Source organism: Macaca mulatta, chromosome 2 (assembly GCF_049350105.2).
Source record: "Macaca mulatta isolate MMU2019108-1 chromosome 2, T2T-MMU8v2.0, whole genome shotgun sequence".
In the NCBI taxonomy this organism is placed as follows: domain Eukaryota; kingdom Metazoa; phylum Chordata; class Mammalia; order Primates; family Cercopithecidae; genus Macaca; species Macaca mulatta.
The window spans coordinates 100,305,767-100,314,150 of record NC_133407.1 but is presented as its reverse complement, the minus strand read 5'-3'; positions in this window follow the sequence as shown (position 1 = coordinate 100,314,150).

Sequence of the window (8,384 nt, the reverse complement as noted above, 5' to 3'; positions counted from 1 at the left end):
CCTTTTAAAAGTGAGCTTACTAAGTGTGAGGACCCATGGAGAAAGGTTTAATTGACACAGCCAGGCCTGTCTGCAAAACCTTGTACCTAAATACCTACCTTCATCCATTCTTTAATTTGTTAAGCAACTGTTCATTCGCTCATCATATTTATTGTGTAAAGATTGTGTTTCAGGTCTGTGCTGGTAGCTCAAGATACCAAAGAAGTATGATGCTGCTTCTGCCTTCAGGAAGTGCGCAGTTGTGTATGTGTGTGTTTGTGATGAGGGCGGTGGGTGTGGAGGTAACAGTAAAACAACTGTACTTTAGTGGATTAAGGCCAAGGTGGAGATAAATATTGGTTGTCATGGAACTACAAAGGAGAACAGGAACTTAGTCTGTAGAAGGAGTGATTACTTCTTGGAACAAATGAAAACCAAGCAGAGATTTCAAAGAATGAGTAGACTGAACATCATTAGTCATCAGGGAAGTGGAAATTAAAACCACAATGCAATACTACAGTTAGTAGAATGACAAAAAACAAAAAAGTACTTAAATAGGAGCCAGGTGTGTGTAGTGGCTCACACCTGTAATCCCAACACTGGGAGGCTGAGGCAGGAGGATCACTTGAAGCCAGGAGTTTGAGACCAGCCTGGGCAACATAGGGAGACCCCATCTCTACAAAATATTTTAAAATGTGGGAAGGGCTGAAAGAAATTCAGGAGGAGTGGAACTTAAAAGAGTGTGAGGGTGGAGGAATGGCACTGATAGGTTAGGGCCAGATCATAAGCGGGTTGGTAGGCCACAATAGGGAATTTGGACTTTATTTTGAGGGCAGTAGGAGGTTCATCAAGGGTCTTAAGCTAGGGCATGTCGTGGTCAGCTCTGTTTTACTAAGATCATCCTGATTGCTATGAGAATAGACAAGAGAGGCAAGAGGCATCAGAAAGTTCAGTTAGGAAACTAGCACAGAGGTTAGGAAAGAGATGAAAGGAGATTGGATGAGAGAGAGGGAACTGAATTGGAGATAGATCCAAAAAGTAGAATTGACAAGACTTGCTGGTGGATAATGGGAGGTAAGAAACAGGCACCAAGAATAACTCCCAGGTATCCTGTGTGTGCAATCAGCGGGGTGATTACAGCATCACTGAGATGGAGAAGAGGACTGCATTTGTCCAGGGCAGCAGCATGACATCACATTGACTGTTGTCATTTGCACACCGTGGCTTTTGCTCACAGGTGATACAAGCAACCACTTTATACTCCACGGTGAGTTTGCTTGCCTTACATCCTGAAACTCACTTCCAGAGATGATTGCTAGGATGCTTGCCCACACACCTGGGCTACTTCCACTTCTACTTCTCTTAGTTGGGCCTGGCTCTCTCTTTTGTCCTTTCCAGTACTTTTCTGTCCTGAGAGCTGAGAAGCCAGGGACGCCTGCCCTGGACTGCATACTTGAGAGGCCCATCTCTGGCTGTCCCCCAACTGCACTCTTTCCCACAGAGTAAGAGACCACAGGGCCAAGATAATGTGCCCCGTGCCCCCTCTCCAGGTACATGGGACCCCGAAAGTATGTGCCCACATGTCCTGAGTTCATTCCAGGACCTATGCAGGCCTCTTCTTTAAGTCAGCCTCTCAGGGCTGACTTAAAAGGGTAGCTATGGTGAGGGGAGGAGGAGGGAAGTGGAGGGAGCTTTGGCAAACAGGCATTTCTCCAATTTTCCACAAGCATGCAAGGCCCCCAGTGGTGCAAGAAGGAGCTGTGGGTAGGAAGAGGGGTGTAACAGTCTGGGGCCTCCATTGCTCTAATGTGGCAAATGGAGCCCCAGTTGGGTGGTCTCATCAGTTAGGAGCAGTTCCACTTGTGGAGGCTCCCTGGCCCCCTTCCCTGTTATAGGGAAGGACAGGACAATGGACTCTTGCCATTACTTTTGGCTTCTCTATCCTGCCTCTAGACAGCCTCAGAGAAAGTCACAGTGTCTGACTAGCCTGGGAGAGGTCTCCCTTTGCATGACCCCTCCCACCCTCTGGCTCCAGGCTAAGGTCACCAGCAACCGTCCTGTCTTTCCAGAGGCAACAGCCACCCCTCAGTCCTCATCTCAGCAGCCTCTGGTGCTGCTACCCATTCCCTCCAACTGATGCACTCTCTTCCCTGCCTCCCTATTTCTTCTGTGCATCACCTATCTCCACCCTCGGGTCCCTGTTCTACCAATATCTCTCTGCTTGATAAACTGGATTCATCCCTGATTCCACCATGCCCGGCATTTGATTTGTTTGCTCCCTGGCTAACTGGAGAAATGAATGACTGCAACCCTGCACTGGTAACAGGTCTCAGGTCACTTTTGGAACCACTCTTCAGCTCCCCTCCCCTGGGGACTTCATCAGCACAAAGGGAATTCCTTGTGAGTTGCTGTCTTCATTTTATAACCTGTTCTATTGACCACATTTTTGTTTGTTTGTTTACCTCTGCGTTCCCACACACATTTTTGGCCTTTACTTTTTTTTTCACTGCTTTTTTCTTTTTGAGACAGGTTCTCACTCCGTCACCCAGGCTGGGGTGCAGGGGTATGATCATGGCTCATTGCAGCCTCAACCTCCTGGGCTCAGGCAATCCCCCTGCCTCAGCCTCCTGAGTAGCTGGAACCACCGGCGTGCACCACCATGCCCAGCTAATATTTAAAATTATTTGTAGAGACAAGGTCTTCCTATGTTGCCCAGGCTGGTCTCAAACACCTGGATTCAAGCAATCCTCCTGCCTTCACCTCCTGAAATGTTGGGATTACAGGCATGAGCCACTGCACCTGGCGTTTGGCTTTTTTTTTTTTTTGAGATGGAGTCTTGCCCTGTCCCCCAAGCTGGAGTGCAGTGTTGCGATCTTGGCTCACTGCAAACTCCCCCTCTCAGGTTCAAGCGATTCTCCTTTCTCAGCCTCCTGAGTAGCTGGGATTACAGGCACACACCACCATGGCCAGCTAATTTTTGTATTTTTAGTAGAGATGGGGTTTCACGATGTTGGCCAGGCTGGTCTCGAACTCCTGACCTCGTGATCCACCCACCTCAGCCTCCCAAAGTGTTGGGATTACAGGCGTGAGACACCACGCCCAGCCAGATGTCCAACGTTTTGATTGCAAGGAAATTTTTGCTTATCTGTGGTGGTGGATATAATGAACATTATGCATGGACCTTTTTTTTTTTTTTTTTTTTAAGCTTATCAGCTATTATTAGTGTTAGCGTATTTGATGTGTGGCCCAAGACAATTCTTCTTCAGGTGTGGCCCAGGGAAGCCAAAAGATTGGAGACCTGTGTATAAAAACAAATTCAAATAGTACATAAATCATGAAAAGGAAGTGTCTTCCTCTCAGTCCTTTCCCCCAGATTATTAGAGTATTTCTGCATACTTTCAGCTGTTTTTTCTGCCTGCATGAACACTGATATTTGTCAAGACATTTAAAAAATTGTTTAAAAACAGGCCGGGCATGGTGGCTCATGCCTGTAATCCCAGCACTTTGGAAGGCTGAGCAGGTGGATTGCTTGAGACCAGGAGTCCAAGACCAGCCTGGCCAACATGACAAACCCTGTCACTGCTAAAAATACAAAAATTAGCCAGACATGGTGGCACATGCCTGTAATCCCAGCTACTTGGGAAGCCAAGACACAAGAATTGCTTGAACCCGGGAGGCAGAGGTTGTAGTGAGCTGAGATAGTGCCACTGCACTCCAGCCCAGGTGACAGAGTTAGACTCTGTCTCAAAAAAAAAAAAAAAATTAATAACACAAGTGAAATAATGTTATACATGGATATTGTCCTGTCATTTGTATTTTTCACTTATTATATCCTATGGCAACTCATGGAGAACTACTTTTTTTTTTTTCTCCTATAAATAATGCTGTAATGAGCAACCTTGTTCATGTTTGTACATACTTTGCATAGCTGTACAATGTTTCTGTGGAATAATATCATAGAAGTGCTTGGCCAAAGGTGCGTACATTTTAGTAGCTGAGATACTGCCAAAATGCCCTTCAAAAAGATTATACCAGAATATAATCCCATATGCAAAATGTAAGAGTTCATGGACATTTTAAACGTTTTGAACCATATCCCAGATTTTTTCCCTAGCTCACATCTCCCTCCCAAACTCCGGACTTGTACATCCATCATGTTCTTGACATCTGGATGGTACCTCAAACTTAATGTGTCCGAAATCGAGTGCCTGCTCCTCCTCAGCCTTCCCCATTTCAGTTAATGGGAGCTCCATTCTTCAGGTGTCCAGGTCCAAAATTTGGAGTCATCCTTGACTCCTCTCTTTCTCTCACAGCCCCCACCAGTAATTCCTGTTGACTCTACCTTCAAAATATATCTGGAATCCTATCAATTTCCACACTCAACTCCTACCTCCAAGGTTTGAGCCACCATCCACTCCCACCTGAATCGGGTATTACAAGAGTCTCCTCACTGGGCTCTTGCTTTAGCCCTTGTCCCTCCATGGTGACTTCCAGCAGTCAGAGGATTCTTTTTACGTTAGTCAGATTATGTCCCTCCCTGGCTTGAAGCCTTGCAAGTGCTCTCCATTTTGCCCAGAGTAAAGGTTGAATTCTTTTTTTTTTTTTTTTTTTTTTTTGAGACAGAGTGTCGCTTTTGTTGCCCAGGCTGGAGTGCAGTGGCGCAATCTCAGCTCACCACAACCTCCGCCTCCCAGGTTCAAGCGATTCTCCTACCTCAGCCTCCGGAGTAGCTGGGATTACAGGCATGTGCCATCATGGCCAGCTAATTCTGTATTTTTAGTAGAGATGGGGTTTCACCCTGTTGGTCAGGCTGGTCTCGAACTTTCAACCTCAGGCAATCTGCCTGCCTCAGCCTCCCAAAGTGCTGGAATTATAGGCGTGAGCCACTGCGCCCGGCCAAGTTGAATTCTTTTTTGTTGTTGCTGTTGTTTGAGACAGAGTCTTGCTCCGTCGCCCAGGCTAGAGTGCAATGGTGCAATCTCAGCTCACTGCAACCTCCTCCTCCCGGGTTCAAGTAATTCTCCTGCCTCAGCCTCCCAAGTAACTAGTATTACAGGCGCCCACCACCAACCACTCCCAGCTAATTGTGTGTGTGTGTGTGTGTGTATTTTTAGTAGAGACAGGGTTTCGCCATGTTGGCCAGCCTGGTCTTGAACTTCTGACCTCAGGTGATCCACCAGCCTCAGCCTCCCAAAGTGTTGGAATTACAGGCATGAGCCACCATGCCCAGCCGTAAAAGGTGAATTCTTACAAGGCCCAAAAGGACTTGGTCCTGGTTACTTCTCTTTCTCCTCCCATGATCACCCCACCCCCCACTTCCCGGTTCCCTTGCTCTCACAGCTCCAGCCGCACTGGCCTTGTCCTCCTTGCTCGTCCTCCAGCATATCAATGCCCTCCTGCCTCAGGGTGTATTTCCTGTGCCTGGAATCTTCTGTCCAGATATCTCTAAATGTCTCAGTCCCTCACTTCTGTCAAGGCTTTGCTTGAATGTCACCTTTCCCATAAGATCCAGCCTGACCAACCCCTTTAAAATTTAATTGGCAGGCGGGGTGGATCGCTTGGCATCAAGAGTTCAGGAGCACTCTGGCCAACATGGTAAAACCCCGTCTCTATTCAAAATACAAAAATTAGGCGGGCGTGGTGCCACACACCTGCAATACCAGCTACTCAGGAGGCTGAGGCAGGAGAATCACTCAAACCTGAGGGGCAGAGATTGCAGTGAGCTGAGATCACACCACTGCACTCCAGCCTGGGCAACAGAGCGAGACTCCGCCTCAAAAAAAAAAAAAAAATTAACCCTATCCCATTCCTGAACTCCTTTATCCGACTTTTTTCATTTTGCTTATTATCTGCTAATATCCTATACAATCCATTTCTTACATTTGTTAAAATGTCTCTTTTCTTTCCATTAGAATTTGGGCTCCAGGAGGGCAGGGGTTTTTGGTGTGTTTTGTTCACAGATGATTCCCAAGCCTCCAGAACAGTGCCCAGTACACAGGAGCTGCTCAATAAATATTTGTTGAATAAGTGACATAGCAGAACAGTTTTCAAATGTGGGTCTCTTCAGTTCACACACCCCTTAAGTGTGCTTCCTCCCTCAGGTGAGTTAGCCTCTGCCTCCTCCTTCAGATAAGGGTCTGAGGGCAAGTTTCCTGACTGTTCCCCACACCAAGCACTATATTCTGCCTCTGGGGTGGAGGTGAGCATTGGGACAGTCCACAGTGAAATAAACATCACAGTTCCATTTACAAATGAATACACAATAAAATCCCACAAATATAATTATGGACTAGTAACCCCAAATAATCCCATACTGTCCTGGGACTACCAGCAAGTCCAGTTCATTATGTTATGCCATAGTTCACTATGGCATCCTGGATCCCCGGAAGGTCAGGACCTGAGGATCTGACCCTGCATGACCTGAGGACTCTCACTTTGCCACAGCTGCTCCCTTGGGAGGAGCAGCCTTCAGTTCACTTTTCCTCCTGATGCATCTGGACTTGGGCCCATGACCCTCTGGAGGGAGCTCTTATGGGGGTTTTGCAGCCCTCGAAAGCAGCAGGGGCATGAGCTTAGACCAACAGCCTCAGGCTGGGCTCTGGCCACCTGGATCTGTAGAGGAGGCCAGGCAGAGGATGGATGTGGGAATATGGGATTCTGGTGGCCTTCTAGCAGGTACTTATTTGTGCCCTGTACTTGCCATCCATTATTTCTGCCAATTCTAAGGATGATTATAGCTCCTGATTGAGGAGCTCAGAGAAGCGAAGTCACTTTTCCGAAGTCACTTTTCCAAATTCTTAACAGCAGGAAACTGCAGAGCCAAGATTTAAACAGTCCCTTCACCCCGTATCCTGGAGCAGGGGCTCTTAAGACAGGGAGGGGGCGGAATAAACCCCATCCACCTCACCTACCCAAGCTGGGCTAGGTTTGCATTTCATGGGGCGGGGACTAGAAAGGGCCAGCCCTGAAGCACGCTTGTAGCCTGACCATCCTGAAAATTGTCATTCTTGGGTAGATAATACCCCCTCCTTAGGCCTCCAGAGAAAGTGGTGGTGGGGAGGCCAAGGGAAGTGGCTTGAGGCAGGCACTGGCACCAACACTAGGTCTCTCTTCCCTGTCTCCAGTGATCCCAGAAACTCCATCACCCCATCCACCCTCACACAGACATAGAAGACTGGGCATGGTCAGCAGAGTGAGATGCCAGAAACTCCCCCATTAAAGAACTAGTCTTTGGGGCATGTGTGGGCCCTCTGTGCACCCAACTAAGCCTGCCAAATAGCCCTCTGAGTCACCGGGATCTCAGGGCATCTTGCATAGGCAACTGAGAGCTGGGTTTTGAGGAGGGTAATTTAGGCACCTGGCCAGGGCTGGGCCCACAGACAGCCCTGGGAGTTGAGGGCAGAGGGAGTGAAGGCAAAGGGAATGGAATCCAGCAAATTTGTGGCTTGGGGCAAAGCCTCTTTGCGTCCTCTGCTCTCCAGTCCCTCCACACATGTTCGGTCGTACCGCATAGGCTTACCCGCAGCAGGAACCAGCAGAGCACCTCCCAGCCTGTGAGAGCCAGGAGGGGCCCACAGACAGGGGAGGAGAGGAGAGGACTGGAGTGAGGGCTGACCCACAGCTCCAAGCAGCCGCCGGGTTTCTCTATGAGCAGGGTGGGGCCCAGCCCTCATGTCTGGCAGAACCTGGTTGCTTGTGCCAGCTCTGAGTCAGCAGTGCCCATCCTGCCCAAGAACCCTGGGCTAGGGAGGAGGCTGCAGCTCCTATGTCTGTGTCAGGGGCCAGAGGAGGGATTCTGTGAGCTGGGTTTGGAGCATGCAAAGAAAGAGCCTGGCTGCAGCCCCCACCATGGTACAGAGACAGAGGGAAAGGAGAGGCTCCCAGGTAATGTCCTGGCTTGGGGCCTGGGGCTCAGGGTTGGGAGATGATGTGAATATATAGGAATGATGACTAAAATGAAGCCATGTCCACTCCTGGTGTCAGAGTTTCATTGTGACGCTGCCTAGGAAGAGGAGGGGGGCTTGAGGAGGCCTGACTTGCTGAGTACAGGGGCTTGCAGGCTCCAGGAGTATCAGAGGTGCAGGTGGTAGGCTCCAAGGCCTGAGGAGGCCCCCAGAGGGCAGAGAAGGGGACCCTTCTTCCCCGCTGGCCCCCTGTATGGAGGTCCAAAGCAAGGCCTGCCAGTATGGATTTGCTCATCCCTCAGCAAACATGGGGTACGGCCCTGGGCGGAAAGGAAACCAAGGAGGGACCTGACAGGCCTGCCCAGGGCAGGGGTGTTCGCACTGCAGGACAGGATTTGAGCTGAGTGCCAGGTAAGGGGTGAAGCCCCATCTGTGGAGAAGGGGCATGCAGAGCAGGGGGCTCTCCAAAGCCTGGAAGTCCTGGTCCACTTTTAACTCCCA